At 35.0% G+C, this 14,394-nt stretch overlaps 2 protein-coding genes across 3 annotated transcripts in view; both read left to right on the top strand.

The window, feature by feature from the left end:
- LOC115436977 (transferrin receptor protein 1-like) overlaps window positions 1-1,472 on the top strand; it is a 45,624-nt gene extending 44,152 nt beyond the window's left edge. Inside the window, exons 19-20 of one of the 2 annotated variants that reach the window (XR_003937890.1) lie at window positions 71-1,190; window positions 1,237-1,472. The gene's annotated coding sequence lies outside the window, so the exon portion shown is untranslated. Of the gene's footprint in view, window positions 1-70 lie in introns of both variants that reach the window. The other variant, XR_003937889.1, reaches the window with a different exon arrangement.
- Window positions 1,473-5,649: 4,177 nt separating this feature from the next.
- The window catches only part of tnk2b (tyrosine kinase, non-receptor, 2b), a 96,163-nt gene continuing 87,418 nt past the window's right edge, over window positions 5,650-14,394 (top strand). Inside the window, exon 1 of the mRNA XM_030159651.1 lies at window positions 5,650-5,917. The gene's annotated coding sequence lies outside the window, so the exon portion shown is untranslated. The remainder of the gene's footprint in view (window positions 5,918-14,394) is intronic.

Below are 14,394 nucleotides of genomic sequence, written 5' to 3' on the forward strand. Positions count from 1 at the left end.
TTCCATTTTAATACCAGGAATAACAACAGGAGTGACAGAATTTGGAAACTGAAGCTCAATGCTCAATGAGGTCAGTGCTTTTCCAATTAACTGACACTGGATTGGCCCTTTAAGCAAGGCCAGCTCACATATCACATCAGAGAAAATATTTACTCAACACCTCTGGCCTTCGGTCAGCGCTGGTCCCTTGGTACATGTACATTTCTCATCCTGACAGCATTATCGGGTGCAGTGTCACCCATAATGATCAAGAAGAAGGTAGTTTTTGCCTACCAGTGTGTGTCCGTATCGGAGGCAGTGCCCTCCATATTTCACTGTAGGGGTGGATTTTTTATTATCGGGAACAGTGTTTCCCATAATGTTGTGTATATATACAGTTAATTGCTACACAATGCACTTGTCGTCCGCATTTTTAGATTCCTTTTTCTGCTAAAGCCATCACTACGTACATCTGTAGTTGCCTCCCAGACAGGATAACACTGCACACATACATGAATGAAAGTGTAAGCGTGGGTATAATTGTTGGAAAAGCCTCATGTTTTGCCTCTGAATGTTTCCATCCAGTCCGTGAAGTGAAGATGGAGTTGTATGTCTTCATTCTGTTCTGGGTTGCTTTAATTTGCTTATTCTCTTTAGTCAAGTGCTGATAGTTTTGTTTTTTTCTGGGTTGTATATGGAACATGTATTGAAAGATCTTTTATTTTGACAAAGAAATGTTACAGATAAGTGTAGGACCTTTGGTTACAACAACGAGGTCCTGTATTTCCATGAATAATCACCACTCTGCAATAGGAGTGGTAGTTCTGATCCAATCTGTGTGAAAGTACTTTCTACCTTTTTATTTTGATGTGTTCATTCATTCTTGTTGAAGAGATTTACTTGTGCCTTGTGAGTTCTTGCATACAGTACTTTAAGAGATTTTGAGGATGTATATTGGTGTAGTGTTTTTCTTTTTTCTTTGCTCCGTATTTGCCAGAATCAGATGTTAGTGGTGTCGACGCCTGTCGTTCTACATTATTATAGAAGTTAATGTATGAATGTAACGTGAAAAAGACAGGATTCATTCAGATGAGTGTTACAGTAGGTGAAGAGGTTGTCTTTAAATAAGCTCATCTTCTCACTAATTGCTACATCTTTGGCAAAACCACCTGTACATTCAGTACAAAAATCAATTGTTGAAGCCCAGTTTTGTTTTTGTTTTTTAAAATGAACATTTAATCATTCTTGCGTTCATAGTTGAGTGTTTGAAATGATCTGCTGACAAGCTGTATTCTCCAGATTGTCTTTAAGAATGAATTGTGCTTTAAGGATGTTGACATGAATTGGTCATAATTGAATGTTCTTCTAATTTGGATTAAAAAAACGTACGTGAAAATTGATAAAACTAACAATGTGGATGTCTTCCCCCTCAAACTGTATACAAGTTTGCTTAGCTTTATGTTTTTGTTGCTGCAATAAACAATCACATCACAGTTCCTTTGGTTGTAGTTTTGATTCTATACAGATTTGCTTATTTTTTTACTCATCTGCCCAGTTATAACCACATGTATAGCTTCTAATTAAGCTAATTTATTGCTAAATCTTTAAATCGTGCACACATGCTACTTGCTGAAGTTTAAGATTTACTATCTCTGTATAATTTAGTCTGCATTTTGCTAAAGCCACTTGTAAATACAACACATTTAACTGATAAAAAACAATAAAATTCACTGCAAACAATGTCAGTTCAGTTTCCTTTAAATCACAGTTGTCAAACATGCGGCCCGGGGGCCAAATCTGGTCCGCCAAAGGGTCCAGTCCGGCCCTTGGGATGAATTTGTGAAATGCAAAATTTACACTAAGATATGATCAATCATTTTAGTTCAGGTTCCACATTCAGAACAATTCAATCTCAGGTGGGTCATAATAACCTATAAATATTAACAACTCCAAATTTTTCTCTTTGTAAATGTAAATATTTTCATGTATTTACACTAAAACAAAGTATAATTTCGCAAAAATATCTGAATAACCTGAACAAAGATGAACGACCTGAAATGTCTTAAGAGAAGTAAGTGAAATTATAGCAATATTTTTCCTGTTACTAAATGTTTTGTGTGATTGTAGATCCACTGTGATCTGTAAGTTATAATGTACATGTGGAAATGATAAACTGAGGCAGAATATTATTCATATTACACATTTTTTTCAGTTTGTTCATATTATTCACATTGTTTGAAAGGATAGTTTGGAAATGCAAACATTTTCATAATGTAGTTTTACTTTTTTCGCTCTAAAACATAGAGAAAAGTTTGGAGTTGACATTATTTATATATTATTATGTTATAAGTTTACTGGTTCGGCCACTTCAGATCAAATTTAGCTGAATGTGGAACTGAACTAAAATGAGTTTGACAGCCCTGCTTTAAAGGGATGTGAATGCACAGAGTTGTTGTAACAATCTCTGACCAGATGATGGAGACAAAGTCAACACTATAAACAGCTGAAGAGGGTGCAAGCTGTTCTTTAGGCAAAAACATGATCATTTATGAAGTGAATGTTTGGAAGTTACTATTAACCCTTTCATGCATAGCGGTCACTCCAGTGGACACCTATTCTCCAGCTGTTGTCTTTATGTTCATGGGTTTAGTTGTTTTAATTCCATGTCCTCCTGAGACCCAGCAATTCATTTTGTCCTCTGTAGGGGACTAAAGTTTGACAGTTTTAATAATAAAAAAAAAAAAAAAATGCTGTTCATTGTGAAGGACATTCCATTAAAAAATAAATAAATGAAAATAATTTTAAAAATGTATCTGAAAAAACGGTTGCATTATGCAGTTTCCAAACAAGATGACTGTTTAATGTAAAAAAATAAATAAATAAATAAAACAAAATAAAAATGTTCACTTTCCTGGGTCTTAGGAGGATATCAACCAACACAGTGGACGCTCATGCATCATCTACACCGACATTCAGACCACTGCTGTAACTTTGCTGTTCTTCATAAACCTGATCTGCACTAACATGTTTAAGTGTAAATCAACAGCTAATTTTCCCAAACAAAAAGTTGTTTTTTTTTTTTTTTTTGCATATTATCTCCACAACTAGTATTAGAATATGATAAACTGTGTAAAAACATGAGATTAGCTGCATTAAAAAATTTATATACATATTTCATAGTTTTCACACAGTATATCACTTTATGATGATGGGTTTTAAGTATATGTTTGTTTGTTTGTTTGTTTCAAAAATCAAATGCATGCTGTCCAGCTGAGTGGACATTTTTGTAACTTTGAAAAATAGATTCATAAAAAAAATCCAATCGCATTGTTTTTTTCATGCCTAAATAGGAATAAAAACACTCGGGAAAAAAATCTTGATTAAGGTTCTCATAATTCATGCATGAAAGGGTTAAAGGGTGCAACAGTTTTGTTTGACTCAATGAAAAATATCAAACACACAGGAGCCTAAATATGAGACCAAAGGAGATTTTTGTGAGGTGGGTGCTTTTACAGTAATCTGTTTCTGTATCATATCAACTAGTATATGGTTTTTTTTGTTGTTGCTATTTTTTTTTTTTTTTTTTTTAATTTACACAGTTTGGACTCAAAAGAGAAAAAAAAGAAGAAAAAAAATCCTATCGCTCATAATTTATTCATCCTCTGCTGATGATCCCGTACCTCTTGTGCTGTTTCTGGGCTTGTGCTTTAGAAACAGTGAAGTAAATTACATGTCAGATCATATTTTACACTCTATAATACCAGAGCCTTGTTTGTATAAATCGGAGTCACCAAGTGCAGTGTTCCTACAGAAGTGCAGAGTATTCCTTCAAGAGTGGGATGCCAGCCTGAATGCGAACGAGATATGTGAGAGAAGGAAGAGCTGTCACTTTGCTGCTTATTACAGCTGCAGTAAAAACCATCCCATAAAGCAGGGGTACAAATGGAAAACTTGTCTGAGATGAGGTAAACACTAAGGTGAAGTAGCAAAATGAATGAATGATTTATTTATATTTAACATGAGACAGTTCGTATTAATGAACATTTGCATGTCAATACGAGAGATTATAGCCATACAGCTCATTTCCATCTTGAGTCCCACTGGCAGGCAAAAGCAACAAAAAAAAACAGCTTACATATAACATAATACCATAACTGAAGTAATATATACAAGTAGAAAACAAGCATTAACACACATTGCACACAAACAGACAAAAACAGGAGCCAAGACAGCCACCAAGCAAAAACTGATTCAAGTTTGCTTCTGAATTATATCATAAATATACCATTGTTGCTATTACACATGAGTATATTATAAATTATATGATTATTACATATATATTTACATATATTATGTACATAATTATATTATTAATTATAAATGTATGTGTAAGAAACAGGGCTGGAGGAATTCTTGTAGTACTTGTAAAATCTGTGCATGACCAATTTTTTCAAAATCTTTTTTTAATCGGAGATGAAAGCTATTTTACTTTTTTCACTGTTATTATTTTACTGGTCTGGCCCACTTGAGATCAAATTGGGCTGAATGTGGAACTGAACTAAAATGAGTTTGACTGTCCTGATCTATTCTGTTCTATTGTGTAAACCACAGGTATCAAATATGCGGCCTGGGGGCCAAAACCGGCTCGCCAAAGGGTCCTATCTGGCCCCTAGGATGAATTTGTGAAATACAAAAATTACACTGAAGATATTAATAATCAAGGATGTTAAAATCATTTTAGGTCAATTCAGTCTAAAATGAATCAGACTAGTAAAATATTATCATAATAACCTATAAATAATGAAACCTGCAAATTTTCCTCTTTGTTTTAGAATAAAAAAAGTCAAATTAGACAAAAAAGTTACATTTACAGACTATCCTTTTACAAAAAATATGAATATCCTGAACAAATATGAACAATCTGAAATGTCTTAAGAGAAGTATGTGGAATTTTAACAATATTTTGCCTGTTACTGAATCTTTAAGTTGTGATGCACATGTATAAATGATCAACTTAGGCATAATATTGTTAACAATGCACTTTTTTTCTTAAGAATTTTCAGGTTCATATTTACCTCCGCCAAGGAGGTTATGTTTTTGCCAGGGTTTGTTTGTTTGTTTGTTCGTCTGTCCGTTAGTGTGCAACATAACTCAAAAAGTTATGGACAGATTTGGATGAAATTTTCAGGGTTTGTTGGAAATGGGATAAGGAAGAAATGATTAAATTTTGGTGGTGATCGGGGGTGGGGGGGGCCCACGGGGGGGGGCCACTGATCAGCCTTGGCGGAGGTCTGCGCTCTCCGAGTGCTTCTAGTTATTCATGTCACGTTCAAGTACGGTTCGTAGGTGTAAACATTTTTATGATGGAATTTTACTTTTTTCACTGAAAAACAGAGAAAACTTCGGAGTTGACATTATTTATAAGCTCTTATCCTATTATTTATATCATTTTACTGGTTCGGCCCGCTTTAGATCATATTAGGCTGTATGTGGCCCCTGAACTAAAATGAGTTTGACACCTGTAGTGTAAACAGAAAAGGCGCAGTTTGTTTTTTTATCCTCAGAGTGAGCTCTCTATAAAGACACAGACGATCTTCGTATTGTACAAAGACAGCACAGATGTGTCCTCAGAGTGAGCCCTCCGCAAACACACAGACGATCTCTGTGTTGTACAAAGACAGCACAGACTTGACGCCAGCGGACACACAACTCAAACCCCCGTCTGTGCTGTCGGACTGGGCTGCATTACAAGTGTTCGGCTTCGGAATGGTGCAAATACGAGCCTGTTTTAGCCTCATTTACGCCGCGGACGGGATGCTTTAAAACGTCAAGGATGCTAACTCTTATAAACTTATAGCCGGTTCTCTGGACTATACAACACAAACACACACACACACCGGAAAAGGAGGTGACAACAAGTGAGAGCTGGGATTGACAGGTAGGTACACTCACTGACTGCTCTGTAATAATCCTAAAAAAAACTTTTAATCAGTGTTTCTGTGTCCAAAAATGAAACACCGCTTTGCTAATGTTGTAAAGCTAACGCAGAACATGCTAATAGACGCTAGCTAGTTTATAGGAGGCTGCATGGCGGGAAGGAGCTAACAGGTGAGAGCTGCTGTCACTGCCTATTGTGAAACACTGGAGCATTTTGTTACACAACCGGACTCACCATTGGTGGTAGCATTAACTTGAGCTTGAGATGGACTAGTATAGCTGTGGAAAAGCTGCACTGCTTTTAGACAGGAAAGACACCCCACGCAGCAAAACACAGGTGTTACTAGTGATGAATCAATCAGTGGGGAAAGAAAGTACTCAAATAACCGACTGTACGTAAACTCAACTTGGAGATGCAGTGTACAGTGGTAAACAGTTATTTTTAAACTTCTGTTATTATTATTATGATTATTGTTATTATTATTATTATTATTATTATTATTAGTAGTAGTAGTAGTAGTAGTATGTGTACTATTATTATTATTATTATTATTATTATTATTATTATTATATTGTGTTTTATTATACGTATTCCCTAAATTGTAGAATAGTTGTGTTTACTTTTAGCAAATAAGAACAGTTCACATTCATTTACCCAAACAGTAAATTGATTGTGTCATAAAAAACAATAAAAATACTTTATTTTTCCTTTTTGTTGCACTATTGGTGGTAGAATTAACTGAAGCTGTGGAAAAACTACACTGCTTTTAGACAGGAAAGAAACCTGAAACAACAAAACACAGGTATTACAATGATGATGGAGATACAATGTACAGTGGTAAAGAGTTATTTTTAAGCTTGTATTATTATTATAGTGTTTTATTGTGCATATTTCCTAAATTGTTGAATAGTTGTGTTCACTTTTAGCAAATAAGAACAGTTCACATTCATTTACCCAAACATTAAATGATTGTCATCAAAAGCAATAAAAATACTTTATTTTGCATATTGTTACATAACCCGAGTCACCATTAGTGGTAGAATTAACTGAAGCTGTGGAAAAACTACACTGCTTTTAGACAAGAAAGAAACCTCACGCAATAAAACACAAGTGTTATCGATGATGAATCAATCGTCAGGGAAATAAAGTACTCAAATAACCTACTGTACGTAAACTCAGCTTGGAGATTCAATGTACAGTGGTAAACAGTTATTTTTACGCTTCTATCATTATTATTATTATTATTATTATTATTATAGTGTTTTATTGTGCATATTTCTTAAATTGTAGAATAGTTGTGTTCAGTTTTAGCAAATAAGAAGAGTTCAAAGTCATTTACCCAAACAGTAAATTGACTGTCATCAAAAGCAATAAAAATACTTTATTTTGCCTTTTGTTGCATAACTTGAGTCACTATTGGTGGTAGAATTAACTGAAGCTGTGGAAAAACTACACTGCTTTTAGACAAGAAAGAAACCTCATGCAATAAAAACACAAGTGTTATCGATGATGAATCAATCATCGGGGAAATAAAGTACTCAAATAACCTACTGTCCTTAAACTCAACTTGGAGATACAGTGTGCTTTTGGCTCTCCTGTTTTAATGGTTGCAGTTCTTAAAGTTTATTTTATCATTGTTTTATTGTGCACTGCATATTTCATATATGTTTTATACCAGGTTTAATTTAACACATATGTCAAAATGTTCTCTGATTATAAATTTTAGATTATTTCAGAATTTCTCCTTCATCTCTTTGTGGAAACTTTTAGAGATTTCTCACAGGACAATGAAGCTACAATCGTATATCATATCTCATAGAATATGATGCAGTTTTGTAAGATGTAACTACCACCTGTGTACAAAGTTTAAAAAAAACAAAAACAAAAAAGCTCAACATTAATCTACAACTCTTAATTGGAACATACTGTACATCTCAGAGTAGCAGTGAAACAAATCCAAAAGCAACATATAAAATAGTAAAACTCTTAATGGGGATCATTTTACTGGGAGATGACTACTTAGGTCAAGGTTAAGGTTAGGTTTTAAATGCAGAACCTGTACTTGTGGAGTGTTTTTGCTGCGCTGTTAGTACTTTTACTTCAGTGAATGATCTGAATACACTCCTGTGCTGCCTTAGTGTCAGGGTCATAGTATCCATAGACCTGCTCGCTTCCTGTCATGGGTTAATGTGTAAAAGAAGCAGAATGACATCATTGTTAATTTTAGTTAGAATTGCACTCATTGTATTGAGAAGTGAAATGTTTGAGTAAATAAAAGAGAACCGAACCACTTTTTTTTTTATCAGAATAGAAACCGCTCTAAAAACTAACTTATTAATGCTATTAGATATTTTACTGAAAACCGTCTTTGGCTTACAGTTTATAGTAATAGCTAATAAATAAATGAGTGAATAAACTGTAGATATTCTTCACAACTACTCCAGAATGACTGAAGAGGAAACAAAGAAGTTTGGAAAAAGTTGCGTGAGTCCTTCAGTTGGAGGTTTTCTTCTTAAGGTGGTTCATCAAACAGTTCTTTCTTTGAAATCTGATGCCACCGAAGATGAATAAAATACCTCTACCTTGAAAAAAAAAAACATGTAACACACTTCACATAGACAAAATATGCAGCTAAGCTTCATAAGGGCTTTTCTTGCTCCCACTTGCTGTGTGGTATCTCCCTTTTTTGTCTAACACACATGCCTAAAGTTGTGTTTTCTCTTTGAAGACGCAAGGTATTTTTAAACCGTCTACTACAGGCGTGAATTTTAACTTTAATACCAAGTCTTAACCCAACCCAAAATGTTGCTGATTTGCTAAAATACCTTCACAATGACAAAATATCCTCCATATACAGGGTGGGGAAGCAAAATTTACAATATTTTGAGGCAGGGATTGAAAGACAGTGTATGACCAGTTAATTTATTGAAAGTCATGAGAATTTAAATCTTCAAATCATATTTTACTGCATTTCTAACGGTCTTGTTGTCTACCTCAGGTTCAATTGCCATTTTTCTCATGGATTTGGTTGGATCCTTTAGGATTTTGGATTTGAGAGCTTTAATAAAAGCTTTGGTATGTTTTTTTGTTGCTTCCTCCACTTCCAGACTTTCTCGTAATAGTTTTGCTCATAGTCATTCTCTTCTTTACATTATAAACAGTCTTTATGGACACTCCAACTATTTTTGAAATTTCCTTTGGTGTGACGAGTGCATTCAGCAAATCACACACTCTTTGACGTTTGCTTTCCTGATTACTCATATGGGCAAAAGTTTCTGAAAAGGTATGGATAATAGTGTTAGGTATGATTATGACATCAATATATGTTTGGTTTCAAAACAATTGACGTAGTGCCTGCTGAGAAAAAACAACTAAATGTTCATTGTAAATTTTGCTTCCCCACCCTGTAGATCAATACTAAAAACTGTCCACACAAGTACACAGAAACATGCAGCATACACACACACATCTGACACACCTGGTGTCAGATACAGGGCCCGAGGCCAGAAGAACAAAGCTCTTTAGCTCCTAAACTGTGACGTTCACGGCTCACAGAGAAGTTAGAACAAGCATTAGAGAGGTTATCTTGAATTATGTTTCTATCTCATTCGCTCTGTCACAAATCTATCAAATTGCACACAAACACTCCCCCCCCCCCCCCCCCCCCCCACCCCATCTGCTACATCATAGGCATAAACTTTAACAGCCATCATTATCTGTAGATCTCAGAGCAATAGTCATAGTTTTATGTCTGGCTTTACATAATCCATTTGCTCAGAGCAGATTTTTATTGTTGTAATAGTAGTTGGCAGAGATTGTAAAATCAGACTGACCTACTGTCATCCAACAGGGCAAAGTACGGCTCACTCTCATCCAGTACACACTGTAGATTTAAATGAAATAAATCTAATCTTCAAAACTTACCTTAAGATCTATGAATGATGTTAATTTGTACTGTTACTTACTCGGATTCTGAATTTTAGTGTTAATGAAAATATATAGCAGTTAATAGTAAGAAAGTAATATGTGACTTTCCTGCACTAAGTTAATATGATGTGAATTTGGCAAAATGTGCTGTCTGTTATACAATAAGATGCCTCAAGATAGTATTTGTGATAGTTGTATAATTAGTGTCTTGTCTTCTCCTTGAAAATCAGTGGATATCATGAAAAAATATGAATAAGTTTTGCTCTGTCAAGCATAGCATCAACTTAGAGTCAACATACTTAACCCATAAAGACCCAAACATCCACTGTCAATCAAAAGCATCTATTGATCTAAACTGTTGATCCACTAATCCTATCAATCCATGTAAATAATTGGTATAAAATACAGTTTGTCGTCTTTTCATGGTCATCAAATATGACCCATTTGGACGTTCAGAGGCTCCGTAGTGAACGTGGAAACACCGTCATCTTCTACAACATTGATTCACCAGTAAAACGAATGGAGTTGGATCAGAGACAGTGGGTTTATGTTCAGTTAATGATATATTTTAATGAAAAAGTCACAGTTTTTTCTGTTTTGTTCTGTTTTGATACAATAACCTTTGACTTTACTCTGAGCTTTCATGAACATCTACATGATCAGTCAATTAAACATAGGAAAATACCCAATTTCCACTGGAAAAAATGCCAAATTCAGAGGATAGTATCGTAATGAATGGTGATAAATCACTTAGGAAAGGTTAAATAGAGAGAAAAATTAATTTGGAAACTGCCACAAAAGTCACACTGGGTCCTTATGGGTTAAAGGAATGATATTTTCAGTTTTCTTAGACAAAATTATGTATTTTGAAACATTTCCTTGTGGTCTATATGAACTGTAAATGCTATACTTAGATCTGAATTCTTCATTAGTTCAACTCCACAGGTCCATCTTCAACCCTATTTCTGAGTAATGACACCAGAAAGGTCGTTTTGAGCGCTGGCCCTTTAAATGCAAATGAGCCACTTCAAGCTCCACCCCCTCCAGGTTGTTGGCTGTGCTGCTCTGTCCCGTTCAACCAACAACTGAACATTTTAGGTAATCGGCTCAAATTTGGACATATTTTCAGTTTTTACTCCAACCGCTGTTACTGACAAACAATTATGTCGTACTCTGAGAAATGTTCGTCAGAAGTCTTGACCTTATATGTGCAAATTTCGTGAGGCAACTACTTATAAAATGTAACAAATTAAGCAGGAATCGAAACAGGTTGTAGAAATCCACTCGATTTTTGCCAAAATGAAAATGAAGATAGCTTTGCAGCACCTGGAGGGTTCAAATTCTAACTTTATGAACTATTAGGGTCCAAATACACAAAAAAAAAGAACCAAAGACTAGTAAAAGTGGGTTTAGCAAAATATGACCCCTTTAATCCAAATGAGAACGTATGTATTTGATTAAGATGTATTCTGGCAATTTTTCCAAAATGTAAAAAAAAAAATCATAACAGAAAATTTTAAAAATTAATCAGTATTTTTTTTTTTTTTACATTTTATACTTTTTGGAATATGATATGACAGATTCAATGGGCCGTTTCTTGTTGCTGGTTTTGTTTGTACGCTGTAATATTTACCAACATGGAACAGTGTTTACTTTTTATCTCCTGTCTGTGTCCTGACCCTTGTACACCACCGCAGAACTTTGGTTTGGTTACATCTACTTCCACTTTTCACATGCTGGAACTTGTTACTGGTTCAGCATAATCATTCTGGATTCTGTCCATTTTTCATACTCTGGTTTCCACTCAGCAGAACTCATCATCGGTCTGTGGTCGTAGTTGTAGTAATAGAGGCTGCGTCATATGACAGTATTCACCAGTCAGACGTAACATCATGACCACTAATAGGTGAAGTTATAATAATGTGGATCATTCTGTTACAATGGCTGCTTTCAGGGGTTTAATTGAATATGTAGTTCTTGAATTTGATGTGTTTGAAGCAGCGAAGTGATGCTGACAAGGGCTAAATCATGATTTCTGAGTGAGTGGGACAGAGCGTCTCCAAAATGGCAGGTCTAGGAGGGTGATCCTTGTCTATAGTGGCTAGATTCACCAAAAGTGGTCTAAGAAAAGACATCTCAGATCTCAACCCAGTCAAGTATAGGGGTGTAAGAAATGATCGGTTCTGCAATATACCACGATATTTCATTTCACAATACTGTATTCATATTTTTAGGTATTTCATCAAATGCAGATATTATGGAGGTTCATTTTAATTTTTTTGTTTTTCTTCTTTGTTTATATTTTATTTATTATTATTTAACACTCTTTTATTAAATAATGTTAGTTCCTTTGTTGGGATTGCATAAAAATAATGTTCTGATGTTAGTTATGAACTAATAGAATATGAACATTTGAGCAGGATCTTAAACTGTAATGTCTGGAAAACATTTAAGTTTTAACGCAGGAAAATTTTGTGATAAAACATTAGATTGTGTTGGGATCAGATAAAAATGTGTTTAGTATTTGTGCATGTTTCTGGTGTAATTCAATTCTTCAAGGAAATAATAATTTGAAAAAAGAAACAAAACCAATAAAAAAAATTGCCTTTTTAACAGTATCAAGATATATCATGATATATCGTATCCTGATCCTAGTCTTGTGATTTGTATCGTATCACCTGATTCTTGCTAAAACACACCCCTAGTCAAGCATCCGTGGGAACATAACATTATTGGAACCCTCCTAATATTGTGTAAGTTCCCATTTTGTCAATATAAACAGCTCTGACCCGAGGCCCTGACCTCATGGACTTGCATATCATGCAGATGCTTGATAGGTTTGTGATCTGTTTGTTCTTCCTTAGGTAACTTTTGGTAAGGTCTATGGCCACTGCAGATCAGCTCAGTTTTGGAGACGCTCTGACAGTTATTTCACCATCACAGTTTAGATGTTGTCGAAGTCACTCAGATTCACAATTTGCTCATTTTCCTGCTGCCAACACATCAACTTTGAGGGCTAACAAAGGGTGAACGAACATCCTGCCCCCTTAAATTAAAGTTTTCGAAGGTAGGGAAAAGGAAAATTAGCTGCACATCAGCCGAAAGCTTAGAGGAATTAGTAAAGCGTCTATAAGTTTCACTTTCACTTTATGGTCCGGTACTGATGCGTGAGTCAGGTTTTTTTCAACCCACAGGGCTTTTGTGAAATTATTTGACCTGCCCCAACCTGCCCTGCAAATAAACTAACATTCTTTTGACCCACCCCAACCGACCTGCGAGTAACCCACTGATCTGTGCATCACTAATGGCACAGAACTCACCCCCATATAATACCTGGACGGACCTGTCCATAGACACACTACAGTAGAGGCAAACATATTGCCAATGGGCCAAAACCGGCCCACCAAAGGTTCTAATTTGTTCCACAGTATGAATTTGGAAAGTGTAAAAATTATACTAAAGTTATTAAGAGTCAAAGGTGTCGTAGTTGTTTTAGTTCAGGTTCCACATTCAGCCCAATTGTGATATCAAGTAAAATAATAGTATAATAACCTATAAATAATGACTTCAATTTGAAATCAAAATTTCATTGTAAAAAGTCGGTCTCAGATCGGTATCAGGTCAATATCAGCAAAACTAATCCTAAAAAAATCAGATTGGAAGCAAAAAAATCCAGATCAGGACATCACTAATTAGTTGATTTGTCAGTGGTCATAATGTTATGGCTGAAAGGTGTATACTGTTTGCCAAGTGAAAGGTGACTCATATGGTTCATATTCTATTCACTTTTTATGGTAATATTTTTCTTAATTGTAGTTTTGCATTCTCTTATGCGACATGAATGCAGGCAGGAAATTTGCATAAAGGAAATAAACAAGGAGAAGAGTCTACATGACGCAACATGCGGTGTCTGTGGTATTTTTATTCAGTAAAAAAAAAAAAAGTACACTAGTTTTATTTTGTGTTTTATTGGTTACTGTGAAATAGGATTACGTGTAAAGTAACAGAAGATTTGGGTCATACCACCCACCTCCAGTTGAATTATTCCAAAGAAACCCAGTACCCTGGTTTCCACACCAGTGGTATTCTGATGTATGACCTTGTCTCTAATCCACACAGTGTCATTATATCTTACAAACCACGTCCTTCCTGTTAAAGCGTCCTTGAGTAAAACTTTGAACCTACAGAGCTTTACTTTATTGGCTTCAGTAAAACTAGGTAAAACCTTACTCCGATCTGACGTACAATGTATAAATACTGACAACTTTTTAGTTATTTATGCATAGTTTCTTTAAATTCTTTTACACTCTGCCATATTATTTTCTCGTCCGTAAAGTTTGTGAAAATAGTGAAAATACCAAATGCGGCTCTAATCTTATTACTTAGAGGATGTTCCAATAATTGCAAAAGGAGGCTGACAGTCATATGATATAAATGCTGTTAAATTCCTTTATTGACACAAAGTCAGTCATGCTATTCTCGTAGAAAACAAGCTACAATATGTAGTAAAATGATGCTGATTTAATGACTATCATGAGGGGGAGAAATTA

The sequence above is a fragment of the Sphaeramia orbicularis genome, chromosome 17, assembly GCF_902148855.1.
Source record: "Sphaeramia orbicularis chromosome 17, fSphaOr1.1, whole genome shotgun sequence".
NCBI lineage: Eukaryota > Metazoa > Chordata > Actinopteri > Kurtiformes > Apogonidae > Sphaeramia > Sphaeramia orbicularis.